Below are 17,261 nucleotides of genomic sequence, written 5' to 3'. Positions count from 1 at the left end.
ATTTGGTTTGTAAGAATTGTAATTTAATTTGCCATACTGGAGGAAGTAAGGTTGTTTAAGATGTGGAACGGGGAGGGATGTGGCGCCGGGGGTGCGCGATGTTCCCCAATGCTGGAAAGGGGGGCCACGATTGGGGAAAAAGTTTCTGAACCCCTGCCTTAGCATCTTCAGCATTGTAGGTGTCTTAAGGCGTCCTCCGGTTCGGGTTGCTCCTAGCAGAACTTGGCTAGGCGAAGTGAATGTCTGTGCTCACATCCTTCCTAAAGACCATTGCTTCAAAAATTAGAAAAAAGCAGCAGTATTACAGTTTGTCCCTCTTGAGCCACTGTAGCAACAACATAGCCATAACACTTCCTCACAATGGTCCGAATTAATCTAATTTGACGTTCTTGTCGGTCTTAGCCGTGCAATTTTACATCTAGCTAGGCTGTTTGGTGCAGTACTTCTCAAGTGAAAACATTTGCATGAAAACTAATAGTGACTGCAGACAGTAGGGCCTAGCTGCTGCTGTGCTCTCTTGTTGAATGACGGCGAACACTTAATTGAAGAATCCCGTCTATTGTTGACCAGTCAGACGATGCAAAACAAGTCACCATTTTGTCATAATATATGCCTGAACTGTGGAAAAACACATGTAGATAGTTCCTGTAGCTGTTGATTGGATTTCTGTTGTATTGCATAGACTCGGGGTAGCACTTCTTGGGATCTAGAGGAAATAATTTGTCTGACAAAGTAGAAGTGAAACTCTGTTCGGCTTTTTCTTCTGGAGACAAAAGTTTGGATCTCTCTCGCCTGTTATTGGTTTGCTTTCCCTGAGTGTTAGTGTTACGAGATGGCTCAGCCATTCCCACTTGGCACAAATGTATTGAATCAACGTTGTTTCAATGTAATTTGTCTTCGTATTGTGCCATGTCATCAAGCTGTCTACTCAAGAAAAAGCTTAAAACTAACCAGTGCCTGCAACCTGGTTCAGGTTATCAGTCAACCTAGCAGGGTATTTAGGAACATCTCAGGAAGGAAATCATCCACATGTGTTATTTACACTTAGTAATGTTGCAGAAATCTGCTCTAAAGCAATATCCACAACCATCTGCTGTAGTGATCATAATATTAGAACTTTGGTTTTCTTAGATATGGTTTCGAAGGCTGGGCCTAATATACTGTAGTGTATAAATGTAATAAACATGCAACCATTAAGAAAATTACTAAAAACAATGAAATCCCTGGGGATTGATGAGGAATTTAAAATTGTTATGGTTGGGAAGAGTCAAAAGAAATGGCAAATAAGTCAATGCACAGCCGATTGGCAGACATATTGTAAATTGAGATCATGTAAACTTAACAAAAATAACAAACTGTGCTATGAAACAAAGATAAATTATATAATAGTAAAAAGCTTTGGAGCACCTTACATTTTTGGGAGAAAATCCTTCACTTGAATTAGAAGGCTCATTCATCACAAAACCCACTTATATAGCCAATTACTTTCAAGATTTTTTGATTGGCAAGATTAGCTCCTTTAGGCATGACATGCCAACAACAAATTCTGAACCTACACATCCAGGCATAACTGACCAAATTATGAAAGACAAGGATTGTAATTTTGAATTCTGTAAAGTGAGTGTGGAAGAGGTGAACAAATTTTCATTGAGCAACAATGGCAAGCCACCTGGGTCTAAACTTGGATTGAAAATTACTGAGAAAGATAGCGGATTATATTGCCACTCCTATTTGTCATCTCTTCAATCTAAGTTTACAAGAAAGTGTGCGCTCTCAGGCCTGGAGGGAAGCAAAAGTCATTCCGCTACCCAAGAGTAGCAAAACACCCTTTACTGGCTCAAATAGCCAACCAATCAGCCTGTTACCCATCCTTAATAAACTTTTGGAAAAATGGTATTTGACCAGATACAATGCTATTTCACAGTTAACAAATTAACAATAGACTTTTAGCACGCTTATAAGGAAGGGTACTCAACATTTATGACACTTACACAATTGACTTATGATTGGCTGAAAGAAATTGATAAGATTGTGGGAGCTGTTTTGTTAGACTTCAGTGCAGATTTTGACACTCATAATTTGCTGCTGGAAAAACGTGTTATGGCTTTACATCCCCTGTTATATTGTGGATTGAGAGTTAACTGTCTAAAAGAACACAGAGGGTGTTCTTTAATGGATGCCTCGAACATTATCCAGGAAGAGTCAGGCATTCCCCAGGGCAGCTGTCTAGGCCCCTTACTTTTTTCAATCTTTACTAATGACCTGCCACTAGCACTGAATAAAGCCTGTGTGTCTACAGTCTATGTATGCTAATGACTCAACACTATACACGTCAGCTACCACAGCAGGTGAAATCACTGCAACACTACCCAAAGAGCTGCAGTCAGTTTAAGAATGGGTGGCAAGAAATAAGCTAGTCTTAAATATTTAAAAAATATAAAAGCATTGTATGTGGGACAAATCGTTCACTAAACCCTAAACCTCAGCAAAATCTTGTAATGAATAATGTGGATATTGAGCAAGTTTAGGAGACTAAACTGCTTGGTGTAATCCTGGATTGTAAATTGTCATGGTCAAAACATATTGATGCAACAGTAGCTAAGATGGGGAGAGGTCTGTCCATAATAAAGCACTGCTCTGCTTTCTTGACATCATTATCAATTAAAACAAGTCCTACAGCCCCTAGTTATGTCACACCTGCCTCCCTGGATGACTGCCCAGTCAAATGGTCAAGTGCCACAAAGAGGGATATAGGCAAATTACAGTTGGCCCAGAACAGAGCAGCACAGCTTTCCATTAAATATACACGGAGAGCTAACATCAATAAGATGTATATCTCTCCTGGCTCAAAGTAGAGGAGAGATTGACTGCATCACTGCTTGTTTTTGTGAGAGGTATTGACATGTATAAAGCACCAAGCTGTCTAAGACAAGCACACAGCTTAGACACCCATGCATACCCCACAAGACATGCCACCAGAGGTCTGTTCACAGTTCCCAAATCCAGAACAGACTATGGGAAACGCACAGTACTACATAGAGCCATGACTACATGGAACTCTATTCCACATCAAGTAACTCATGCAAGCAGTAAAATCTAATTTGAAAAAACCCACGCATACGCACACACATACTAACACATGCACTGTACACATGTACATTGTAGTAGTGTTATATTGCTGTATTATGGATGTTGGATTGTAGTTAAAATGCCTTCAGAAAGTATTCACACCCCTTGTGTTACAGCCTGAATGTAAAATGTATTAAATTGAGATTTTTTTGGTCACTTGCCTACACACAATAACCCATCATTTCAAAGTGGAATTGTTTTTTGCAAAAAACATTTTAACAAATTAATAAAAAATGAAAAGCTGAAATATTCAACCCCTTTGTTATGGCAAGGTCTAAATAAGTTAAGGAGTAAAAATGTCCTTAACAAGTCACGTAATAAGTTGCATGGACTAATAGTGCAATTATAGTGTTTAACATGATGTTTTAATGATTGTACCCCACACATACAATTATCTGTAAGGTCCCTCAGTCGAGCAGTGAATTTCAAACACAGATTCAACCACAAAGACCAGAGAGGTTTTCAAATGCTACTCACAGAAAGGGCACCTATTGGAAGATAGGGACAAATATCCCTTTGAACACAGGGAAGTTATAAATTACACTTTGGATGGTGTATCAATTCATCCAGTCACTACAAATATTCAGGTGTCCTTCCTAACTCACGAGGCCAATGTTGACTTTTAAACAGTTATAGAATGTATTGGCTGTGATAGGAGAAAACAGAGGATGGATCAACAATTTTGTAGTTACTCCACAATAATAGCCTAATTGACAGAGTGAAAAGAAGAAAGCCTGTACAGAATAACAAATATTCCAAAACATGCATCCTGTTTGAAACAACACAATACTGAAAAATATGTTGCAAAGCAATTCACTTTTTGTCCTGAATACAAAGTGTTTTGTTTGGTGCAAATCCAATACCACATATTACTGAGTACCCTCTCCATATTTTCAAGCATAGTGGTGGCTGCATCATGTTATATGGGTATGCTTGTAATCGTTAATGACTGGGGAGTTTTTCAGGATAAAAAGGAAATGGAATGGATCTAAGCACAGGCAAAATCCTAGAAGAAAACCTGGTTTAGTCTGCTTTCCACCAGACACAGGGAGATTAATTCACATTTCAGCAGGACAATAAACTAACACACATGGCCGAATCTGCACTGGAGTTGCTTACCAAGAAGACCGTGAATCTTCCTGAGTGACCGAGTTACAGTTTTGACTTAAATCTACTTGAAAATCTATGGCAAGACCTAAAAATGGTTGTTTAGCAATGATCAACAACCAATTTGACAGAGCTTAGAGAATTTTTTAAAGAATAATGACCAAATGTTGGACAATCCAAGAAAGACTCACAGCTGTAATTGCTGCCAAAAGTGCTTCTACAAAGTATTGACTCAGGGGTGTGAATACTTATGTAAATTAAATATTTCTGTATTTAATTTTAAATACATTTGCAAATATTTCTAAAAACCTGTTTTCACTTTGTCAATATGGGGTATTGTGTGCAGATGGGTGAGAAAAAAACATTTTAAATCAATTTTGAATTCAAACTGTAACACAAAATGTGGAATAAGCCATAGGGTATGAATACTTTCTGAAGGCACTGTATGTTGTGGTAGAGTAATGTGTAGTAATGTGTTGTGTGATGTACTGTTTTATTTTGTATGTAATTGCCTTAATCTTGTTAACACCCCAGGAAGGCAGCAGCTAATGGGGATCCGTAATAAATACAAAAACAAAACTAAGTTGTTTCTGAAGGTCCTCCTTCAAAGGGCATGATTTCTGGACAGCCATCTGTGAATTACTGACTGCCAAGCATAGTATATTGGTGCTGCTGAAATCTAGCGTTACCTGCTGGGCCTTTGCAATGAGCACAGCGGAGGACAAGTGAATCGAATCCTTAGAGAGGACATTTGCTGTCTCCACAATGGCATGATACACATTTGTTGTTATAGGCCTATCAGCAACCATACATTCCAGCTCCAGTGGAGTGCTGCATCTGGCCTCTGGAATAATTGCGGCACTAATGTCAGCCACTTTTTGTTAGCCAAAGCAGCTGGAAGCACCTTGTTCTGGCTGTTGCTCCACATCCCTGGTGATCAGCAGCTCGAGGTTATGGATTAGGGAGTCCAAAAACTTCCGTGCGAGTACCTTCCTGGACCCTTTCAACTCACATGTTGGCAGTCCCTCCTAGATGTTCATCAAGATCCGGCTCAGGATCTCTTTTGCACTGGTTACAATACCGTGTTGATTAAATCTGATGTCGCTTTCAGTATAAAAGGATTCCTTGACCTTGAGGAGTAGTTGTACAGTGAACATTTTCTTCAATTTAGCTTGGACCATTTTAAGGATAATGTGGGAAACCAATTGGACTTGCTCCCAAAAGACTGTAGGCTCTGTGAAAGTATTGAAAAAATTGTCACAATCAATTAAAGTCCGCAAGCCTTCCAAGAGGATATCTAGCACACCCAATGATGCCTCACCTGTGTTGTGTGGGAGCTTTATGGAGGGCTCCAGTGCTATGCTTTAACTTCCTAAGCATGATGGGATGTTAATTGCTTAATTGACCAAGAAAGTACACTTGTTTGGAAGCACCTGCTTTCCATATACCTTGCTTTCCATATACTTTGTTTCCTTCATTACTCAAGTGTTTCCATTATTTTAGCACTTACTGTATATTAAATATAGGATGAAAAATATTTGTTATGTTCCTATGTGGAATTTTCAGCGCAATTTCAACGTATACATAGTTCTGATGATTATGTTCATATTAGATTGATGTAACAACCTGTTAATCAGGTTAAGTCAATGTATTTAAGTTGAAGTTTCACGCTAATTTCGAAACTTACCACGCTGGTTGAAATAAAAACAGTACTGGTTGATGACTTTTTTCAAATCCAATTTATTTTCCACGTTGATTCCACGTCATAATACGTTGAGAAATTATGTTGAAACACTGATATCACCAGGCAAGCCAAAACTCCATCCCACCAAAACAGGCTGACATTTCAGTCTGTCTTTTCATACAGCTTTTACACTAAAAGGCATTATCATCATTTTTACAATTTCACATTATTATTCCAACCTCATCATGTGAAAATATAAAACACAGATTAATCACGTTTTTGACTGCACTGGCCCTTTAAACGTGACTCTGTGAACTGTTAGTTAGCCAGCTAGCTAGATTGTACTTTTTTTTTTATTATAAAAAAAAAATCAAGAATAACTGTTGATTTAAAAAAATATATATATTACCAATGTAGAAAAGTCTGTATACATACAATAAGTACATAAATAGACAATGATAACATATGCTAGGGGGTAGAACAAATGACAGATTATACAAAGACCTTAAAAGAAACACACATATTGATTGTTTTAACAGCTTTCTTATTAGAAGAATGTAGAATGATCTTAATGTACTGCTAAAATTCCTTATAGAAAGCACGAAAGAGTGTTTTTTTACAAGTGAATTTACATTTATGAATATGAAATTTTGCCATTAGCACAATTAGATTTATGAGGTAAAATTGTTTTTCTTTATCTTTATTATGGTTAAGGAAACCGAGCTGAACATTCTCCCATTACAAACAGAAGTCATCAAGAATATTAACAATTATATAATTGTGAAAATATTTCCATAATTGTTTTACATGTAGACAATGCCAAAATAAATGTGAAACTGTTTCTGGATGCTCAACACAAAAAGTACTATCAATGTTAATGTCTTTTTTGAGTTTCTTCAGGTAATGATTCGCAGGGTAATACTTATGGATCATTCTGAAAGAGGCCTCTTTGACCTTGTTAACAAGCAAGTATTTGTGTGGTAATAACCAGACTTTTTTCCAACAGATATTAGTGACCAATGTATTCCAGTAACTTGTGACATAAGGAATGGATACAATATCCCTTTGAAATAAAGCACGTATAGATCTGTTGTTCTGAGGGAGCAAGGAGAAACACATTTTCCCTATTGGAGAGTCAACTGGATTAAGCGAGGGTAGGTCAAGGTGAGGTCTGGCTACAACTCTAAATAACATGAGAGTTCCAGATGGAATAGCATCAAAGACTATGGCGAACTCTCTAGGTGTTACAGGGATATTGTAACGAGATAAAAATTCCTCATAATTGAGTAACAGTCCTTCTGCATTAAAATGTTGACTCACCAGCAGGATATGATTATTGAACCAGTTCTTAAAAAATAAAGACTTGTTTCTATACAAAATGTCCTTATTGTTCCAAATGAAATACCTATGCGGGGGGAAATTATTTTTATATATTAACGACCACGCTATGAATACTTGTCTATGTAAAGAAGATCATTTTGCAGGAATCTTATCAATGTTATAGTTACATAGTAACATAAAATTGAGGCCACCAAAATGGGAGAAGATATAATGAGGGATGAAATTCCAAATTGAAGTTGGATTCTTTAAAAAAATGTTTAGCCCAATTTATCTTAAAAGTATTATTCAAAATAGGAAAATCCCAAAAATTGAGACCACCATATTCATATGAGTTCATAACAACAGATTTCCTAATATAATATGTTCGATTTTTCCAGATGAAGTTGAAAAGCACCTGGTCAACTGCTTTACCTATTTTGTTGTCAAGATATAGGGACTGGGCTGCATAAGTAAGTCTGGAGATACCTTCAGCTTTAGAAAGCAATACTCAACCTTTCAAGGATAAATCCCTCTGCAACCAATGGTTCAACTTCTTCTTTTTTTTCAATAATAGGTATAAAATGTAATGAGCATCTTTCCTGTTGATCCTTAGATATGCTAATCCCAAGGTATGTTACTTTTTCCTTGACTGGAATATTGCATATAGAGGGTATCACACAGTCTTTAACAGCAAACAATTCACACTTATTAAGGTTTAGGAAAAGACCAGATGCTTTGGAAAATATATTTATCACATCGACTGCTCTAGGAATCTGGTCAGCATCTTTTCAAAAAGAGGGTTGTGTCATCTGCAAGTTAGACTTATGATCTGCAAGACTTATGATAATATCTCTGTCAGCAATATAGATCCCTTTTATATTGCTGGATTTAACAGAACTTGTAAGAAGGGTTGCAAGCAGGAAGAGGTAAGGCGAAATTGGGCAACCTTGCCTAATCCCTCTTTTCAAATCAAATCTAGGAGAAGTGCCATGCTTTAATTTAATTGAACTGTTCCCATTCATATAAAGAGTTTTAATAGTACTACAAAATAATTTCCCAAAAACAAATTTCTCAAGGGAGAGAAATAGAAACTCATGTTCCACTGTATCGAAGGCTTTATAAAAGTCAATAAAAAACTATCTTCGAAGATTAAATCAGAATAGTCAATAAGGTCTAACACCAGTCGGATATTATTAGATATATGTCTATTCCTCATGACGCCAGATTGGGTCTCTTCTATAATTGAGTCCAATACTGCCTTCATTCTTTTTGCAGATATAGAGGCTAATATTGTGTTGTCATTATTGAGCAGACAGATTGGATGCCAATTATCGAGTAGAAGCAAGTCTTTCTTGGGCTTAGGTATTAATGTAATCAGACCTTGAGTCAAACTGGGAGGGAGAGCATTATGTGTAATGCTTTCAGAAAATACCTCCAACAGAAATGGGGCCAACTGTTGAGAAAAAGTTTTGTAAAACTCAGCAGATATACCATCAGTCCCAGGAGACTTATTATTTTGAAGGTGTTCAAAAGAATAAAAGATCTCTTCAACTATAATAGGGTCATCACACTGTTCCCTCTCAGCCTCCCCAATTGATTTCACATCCCCCAGAGAGTAAAAAAAAGAGTTGAGGAAACCTCACAATACTTAGAACTATATAAATTCCTGTAGAAGTTGCAACTAAAGTTAGAGATTAATTTGGGATCATCTGTGATGAGACCATTAATATTTAATTGTTGAATTGTATTATTTTTCGTGGTATTTTTCTAACCTGAAAAGATAAGATGAATTCTGTTCACCCTCCTCTAGCCACTTCTTCCTAGATCTGACAAAGGCTCCCTCTGCTTTCAGTTTATACATATCATCCAACTTGTTTTGTAGCTCAAACAGAACAGATTTGTCCTCTGAGAGACTTTCAACAGGCTTTTGAACAAGAGAGGTGATCTTTGTAACTACACTTTCTTCTTCAGCTCTCCTTGTCTTGGCAAGAAAACTCCCATATTTTCTTAAATATTTTATAACCTCATATTTAAAAAGCTCCCAGTTATTACTGTAAGAGTTGTCACTTATAGCTTTGTTCCAAAAGTGTGTAATTAAATTGTTTATCTCCATCTTGACCAACTCATGTTTTGATATAGAGCTATTCAGCTTCCAGTAGGATGCTCTGCCAATGCCATTGTCAGAGATAAAAAGTTTAATGTCAATATAAATAGCTCCATGATCAGCAAGGGGAGCGGCGAGGAAGTTAACAGAAATACCCTGTTTATCAAAACATTTAGACACCAGCCAAAAATCTATGCGTGATTGTCTGGAGCGTGCCTTATTACTCCATGTGAAAGACTTGTCATTAGGAAACTTTACTCTCCAAATATCTATAATATCAAACCTTTCCATAAACTGCCTCAAACTTGTATTCATAGAAGTGGACAGTACAAGTTAGCTGGCCCTGCTGCTTGACATACGTGTTGACGTATCACCACGCAGGCTACGTTTTCTACTGCACCGCTTGCAAAACTGCTTTTCGTGACTTTTGACTAATTCATATTCAAGATAATTTACTGATTAATTACAAATATATTTGATTAATTTGGTTATCGTATCCAAATTAATCTAAGAGGGTCACCATTAAGGAATATATAGAGAACCCCTTGAATTCATTATATCAGCAGGTATCATTAATTGTTATACCATACTATCAACAATATAATCACAGTAAATTGTACAATATTCTCATTCTGAACAGTCGTCAGCTCTGGAACTGCAAGAACCCAATCGTTCACAAATGAACTCAAAGCCACACATAATTAATTCAACGATTTATTTACAAGACTAAATAAGTCAAAAAATTAGGTAATTAAAGACAATATAAGACAGGGTACAATGGGGTACAACACAGTTATTGAGGTGAGAAGCTCCACAGGTCAATATAAAATAGGCTTCGGTACTCAACTCAGGCAAATACAACAGAACATTCATTGGACTTTTGAGAATGACAATCTCATTAATTGAAAGCGAAAATGTGAGAGGACCAAGTCGACATAGGCTTTCACAACCGTGAAACCCTAGAGCTCCCCAACCAGGAATAGACATGAACTAGGCTACCGATTGGCATCTGATGTGGACAGTGCTGGGACAGTATATACCATGGGTTTGTAAATTAGACCTGCCGTCTAACAACACTCAATGACTTCAACCACTTTACACACAAAAAGCGCCACTTTCCCCAGAAATTAATAATACAATGGGGTAATTTACTTGTATGTCGATGAAGCAGCCATGGAGACGAAAAGGGCATGCTGTCCAAGACTCTCTCCATCTCCCTCTCAGTTCTCAGTCCTGGAAAGTCTATGAGAGCTCTTCCGTGCAGTGAATTATTCCTCTGCTCCCACCCGGGATGGATTGCAAACTCACTCAGTCTCGAATGCAAACAGTGAGTTCCTGAAGGACCACCTCCGGGATGCTTGCTTTGGTCTGAGTAGGATAGGTCTTGATCGGTGTTTTGTTGCTAGAAGGTTTTGTCGATAGGAGTTTGGTTTCCGGGGAGAATTTAGGTCATTGGTTCCTCATGACCTGGCCGCACCGCGAAGAAACTTGATCCCACATCTGTTAGCAAGTCCTGTAGTTTATACGGATACTCACAGAGGGCGGGCCTCGATAGACCGGACAAGGAATCACCGGACAGCCCCATTGATTCGGAGAACCCCGCACATTAAACCTGAGATTTCCTCATAAGTGTTCACAGAATGTTTCTACCGTACAGAAAACAGTTGAACAGTTCCTAGGATGAAATACGTAGCCTGTAGGATCTAAACATCCACTCTATATTACAGAAAATCCTCAATATACCCCTTTTTATGACAGGAAAATCAGGAGAAAATTGCCACATTATGCTTCAAGTTATACCAACATTGTTCCGAAAATGTGTTTAATTGTCACTGGGCTGTATTGGCGCAATTTTCCTTTGTTACAAAGAGTAAAAGTTTCTGACTTCTCTTCCCTGCAGATCATAAGACGGTCTGCTGATTTGCAAAAGGTGTCTGTTTTCTGTCTCCTGACCCCACTTAGGGCCACTCAGAGATCATCCATGGAGGAGGAGAGTGTGGGGGTGTTTTTCTGGTGACACTGTCAGTGATTTATTTAGAATTCAAGGCACACTTAACCAGCATGGCTACCACAGCATTCTGCAGCGATTCGCCATCCCATCTGGTTTGCGCTTAGTGGGACTATCATTTGTTTTTCAACAGGACAATGACCCAACACACCTCCAGGGTGTGTAAGGGCTATTTAACCAAGAAGGAGCGTGATGGAGTGCTGCATCAGATTACCTGAAAATATATTTTGATTTGTTTAACAATTTTTTGGTTAGTACATGATTCCATGTGTTATTTCATAGTTTTGATGTCTTCACTATTACTCTACAATGTAGAAAATAGTAAAAATAAAGAAAAACCCTTGAATGACTAGGTGTCCAAACTTTTGACTGGTACTGTATATATATACCGTCTCTGTAATAATATAGGAGATCTATATATACCCCCTTTTTCTCACCAATTTCGTGGTATCCAATTGGTGGTTACAGTCTTGTCTCATCGCTGGGATTCCCGTACGGACTCGAGAGAGGCGAAGGTCGAGAGCGGTGCGTCCTCCGAAACACAACCAAGCCGCACTGCTTCTTGCTTCAATGCCCACGTAACCCGGAAGCCAGCCGCACCAATGCGTCGGAGGAAACACCGTACACCTGGCAACCGTGTAGGCGTGCACTGCGCCCGGCCCATCACAGGAGTCGCTAGTGCGCAATTGGACAAGGACATCCCTGCCGGCCAAACCCTCCCCTAACCCGGACGACGCTGGGCCAATTGTGTGCCGCCCCATGGGTCTCCCGGTCGCGGCCGGCTGCGACAGAGCCTGGACCCGAACCCAGAATCTCTAATGCAACAGCCTTAAACCACTGCGCCACTCGGGAGGCCGTGAATCTATTTTTGTGTAATTAATTAGGAAGAAATATTGTCCTGTAGCCAATTGACCTTGGAATCTGTGATTTATTACCACAAATAGTATAACATCATGATTTTCAAGCGTGTTTGGTGCCTGCGTTTGTACATATCTGCAAAAGTTGTGTGTCCCCCACTCTACAGTTATAATACAAGCACCCCTGAACAAGGCAGTTAACCCACTGGGCACCGAAGACGTGGATGTCGATTATGGCAGTACCCCGCACCTCTCTGATTCAGAGGAGTTGGGTTAAATGCGAAAGACACATTTCAGTTGAATGCATTCAGTTGTACAACTGACTAGGTATCCCCCTTTCCCCAATGTGAGTTTTTGCAGTTCCAACATAATCCGAAGAATAGCATCCTAAAATCCCAATCCTTATACATTGCACGTAACTGGAAACGTTTTTCATTCAAAACATTAATTTGTGGTTTATGCTGCCACCATTTGGATTATTTTGGAGCTGCATAGAATGCGCAGCATGACTAGCTCACATTAGTCAGCAGCAATGTGACTAAAGTCAACAAGGTTTTTTTTTTTTTTTTTTTTTTTTTGCCAACCAAACATTAGACATGGTTTATGAAAACATTGCAACAAAATGATAAATACTTTTAGAAACAAATGCTCTTCATGGAAAATTACAATATAGCTATGCACTTGTAATTTGTACTTGCTAATAGATTTAAAAATATATATTATTAACACCATATTCCACTGATCACAATCCATTGAATTAATATTAAGTGTTAATTATTAGGCGTCAGGAGATCACAGCGCATCAATCAATCAAATGTATTTATAAAGCCCTTCTTACATCAGCTGATGTCAAAGTGCTGTACAGAAACCCAACCTAAAACCCCAAACAGCAAGCAATACAGGTGTAGAAGCACGGTGGCTAGGAAAAACTCCCTAGAAAGGCCGGAACCTAGGAAGAAACCTAGAGAGGAACCAGGCTGAGGGGTGGCCAGTCCTCTTCTGTCTGTCACGGGTGGAGATTATAACAGAACATGGCCAAGATGTTCAAATGTTCATAGATGACCAGCAGGGCCAAATAATAATAATCACAGTGGTTGTCGAGGGTGCAACAGGTCAGCACCTCAGGAGTAAATGTCAGTTGGCTTTTCATAGCTGATCATTCAGAGTATCTTTACCGCTCCTGCTGTCTCTAGAGAGTTGAAAACAGCAGTTCTGGGACAGGTAGCACGTCCGGTGAACAGGTCAGGGTTCCAAAGCCGCAGGCAGAACAGTTGAAACTGGAGCAGCAGCACGGCCAGGTGGACTGGGGACAGCAAGGAGTCATCAGGCCAGGTAGTCCTGAGGCATGGTCCTAGGGCTCAGGTCCTCCGAGAGAGAGAAAGAAAGAGAGAGAGAAAAAGATAGAAAGAGAATTAGAGAGAGCATACTAAATTCACTCACACAGGACACCTGATAAGACAGGAGAAATACTCCAGATTTAACAGAGTGACCCTAGCCTCCCGACACAAACTATTGCAGCATAAATACTGGAGGCTGAGACAGGAGGGGTCGGGAGACACTGTGGCCCTGTCCGACGATACCCCCGGACAGGGCCAAACAGGCAGGATATAACCCCACCCACTTCGCCAAAGCACAGCCCCCACACCACTAGAGGGATATCTTCAACCACCAACTTACCATCCTGAGACAAGGCCGAGTATAGCCCACAAAGATCTCCGCCACGGCACAACCCAAGGGGGGGCGCCAACCCGGACAGGAAGATCACGTCAGTGACTCATCCCACTCAAGTGACGCACCCCTCCTAGGGACAGCTCAGCCCCTGTAATAGGGTTAGAGACAGAGAATCCCAGTGGAAAGAGGGGAACCGGCCAGGCAGAGACAACAAGGGCGGTTCCTTGCTCCAGTGCCTTTCCGTTCACCTTCACACTCCTGGGCCAGACTACACTCAATCATAGGACCTACCAAAGAGATGAGGCTTCAATAAAGACTTAAAGGTTGAGACGAGCCTGCATCTCTCACATGGGTAGGCAGACCATTCCATAAAAATGGAGCTCTATAGGAGAAAGCCCTGCCTCCAGCTGTTTGAGTAGTGTACGTGTAGGTATGTACAGCAGGACCAAATCGGCATGGAAGAAAGCAGTGCGATATGAAACATAGCGTTATGTTTGTGCCAAATGTTCACTGCTAGCGGAAAGGAGTGGGTGGCTTTAGCACGGACCTATACAGGAAGCCGATGGACAGGAATTCCCTGTAACGCGGACACAGCTTCCACCGTACACCAAAAAAAACGAGCCTCCCCATAAGCCAATACATTTGCATACACAGGATTTGTCGTACACAGTGTGACTATGACAAACAAGCCGTCTGGATGCGCCTTTCAGACAGCGGGGTTACACAGAGGAACGGCTACATGACCCAGGATGAAAAATTGTAGATATATTGAGATGAAAGATTTTTTTGTATAGTAGAAATATGTTAGATGAGTATATTGGGGGGAAAAAGCGGGACTTTACATAACATTTCCTCATAGTGCGGAAATTAATGGTGACATGTGCCACACCATTCCCGCCCCCATATTTTATTTAGATAACCAAAATAAGCCAACTAGACTTAGATTTTAAGTATTACTTAATAAAGTATTCCTAAATAAAACCGATTGATTTTAACACGTGTGTGGGGGGAACAACATTTTATGAAATAACAAAAAAAGTGTAAACTTCAACCATTTATTTCCCTTCATAATTTATTCGCCTAAGTAAGACCTTCATCCACATATCATTTTGTTCCCCCTAAAAGTTGTTTTTTGTGTCAACAATTATACATTGTTCTTGGGGGGGGCTAGTTACACCCTAGTACGCTACGTGCCCATCTAATTGATATCAAATAATTAGAGATAAACAAATTGTTTTTGGACCCACCATGCGTCATTTTGCGTAATGGTCATATGAGGTGAAATGTGTGTATTTTGGGACGTGAGCACTCAGTTTGTTCGACCTGATCGAATCGTTGTCAATAAAGCAGTGAATTGGGAACTTTAACAGTGTGCGGGCCATCTTGTTATTTACCATTACACCCATTCAAAAGATGAATGGACCTCCTACGTGCACACATAGAAGGTAGAAATCAAAGTCCCCTCCAACTGATTCGTTCTGGCGCCGGCCCTGCTATACATGATTACAGGTACATTGTCTAAGTAGAGAAAAACGGCGCTGTATGATCTATTCTAGGTCTACTGAGTAGGATGACTGGCTAATGATCTCTGCTCATCGACTACCTTCTTATCTTCTTTACAATAATTACCGTATGATTACTTGTCTGACCTCTGAAAACCACTCCATCGATTACGTCACAACAGATGACGTAAAAACTCGTTTTGGCGCTCCCGGCTGATGAAACGTCGGGTACCTCGTTTGAAACCTAAATCAAATCCATAACATTCACAAATACACTCATCCAGTGTCAACTCCTGATAGACAGGCTGGAAGTAGCCCGGGTTGATTTACCAGATGTTTACACCGGTCAGTTTCACCTGGAATTACAGAAAACCTTCCCAAGTATGGTCGGCAGAGGGTGGTATAACCCTGAGCCGTTGAGGCCTTGGCAACATCTTAATGTCACATTAATTTCACACTACAGTAGAATATATGGCATAAATAATCCGCAAAGTAAAACCTTTCTTAAACATATAGCCCACATCTTTATCACATACAATGTGAATTTGGAGTAAATATAAATATGAATAGACAGTTCAGTGTACGAAACGTCTTCTCACTGTCAACTGCGTTTATTTTCAGCAAACTTAATGTGTAAATATTTGTATGAACATAAGATTCAACAACTGAGACATAAACTGAACAAGTTCCACAGACATGTGACTAACAGAAATGGAATAATGTGTCCCTGAACAAAATCAAAAGTAACAGTCAGTATCTGGTGTGGCCACCAGCTGCATTAAGTACTGCAGTGCATCTCCTCCTCATTAACTACACCAGATTTGCCAGCTCTTGCTGTGAGAGGTTACCCCACTCTTCCACCAAGGCAGCTGCAAGTTCCCAGACATTTCTGGGGGGAAATGGCCCTAGCCCTCACCCTCCAATCCAACAGGTCCCAGACGTGCTCAATGGGAATGAGAACACTGACATTCCTGTCTTGCAGGAAATCACGCACAGAACGAGCAGTATGGCTTGTGGCATTGTCATGCTGGAGGGTCATGTCAGGATGAGCCTGCAGGAAGGGTACCACATGAGGGAGGAGGATGTCTCCTTGTAACCCACAGCGTTGAGATTGCCTACAATGACAAGCGCAGTTCTTTGATGCTGTGACACACCGCCCCAGACCATGACGGACCCTCTACCTCCAAATCGATCCCACTCCAGAGTACAGGCCTCGGTGTAACGCTCATTCCTTCAACGATAAACGCTACTCCGACCATCACCCCTTGTGAGACAAAACCGCAACTCATCAGTGAAGAGCACTTTTTGCCAGTCCTGTCTGGTCCAGCGATGGTGGGTTTGTGCCCATAGGCGATGTTGTTGCCGGTGATGTCTGGTGAGGACCTGCCTTACAACAGGCCTGCAGGCCCTCAGTCCAGCCTCTCTCAGCCTATTGCGGATGGTCTGAGCACTGATGGAGGGATTGTGCGTTCCTGGTGTAACTCGGGCAGTTGCTGTTGCCATCCTGTACCTGTCCTGCAGGTGTGATGTTCAGATGTACCGATCCTGTGCAGGTGTGTTGTTACACGTGGTTTGCCACTGCGAGGACGATCAGCTGTCCGTCCTGTCTCTCTGTAGCGCTGTCTTAGGCGTCTCATAGTACCGACATTGCAATTTATTTCCCTGGCCACATCTGCAGTCCTCATGCCTCCTTGCAGCATGCCTAAGGCACGTTCACGCAGATGAGCAGGGACTCTGAGCATCTTTCTTTTGGTGTTTTTCAGTCAGTAGAAAGGCATCTTTAATGTCCTAAGTTTTCAGAACTGTGACCTTTAATTGTCTACCGTCTGTAAGCTGTTAGTGTCTTAACGACCGTTCCACAGGTGCATGTTCATTAATT

Source organism: Salmo trutta, chromosome 30 (assembly GCF_901001165.1).
Source record: "Salmo trutta chromosome 30, fSalTru1.1, whole genome shotgun sequence".
Classification (NCBI taxonomy): Eukaryota; Metazoa; Chordata; class Actinopteri; order Salmoniformes; family Salmonidae; genus Salmo; species Salmo trutta.
Note: the sequence above shows the minus strand (reverse complement) of the source record.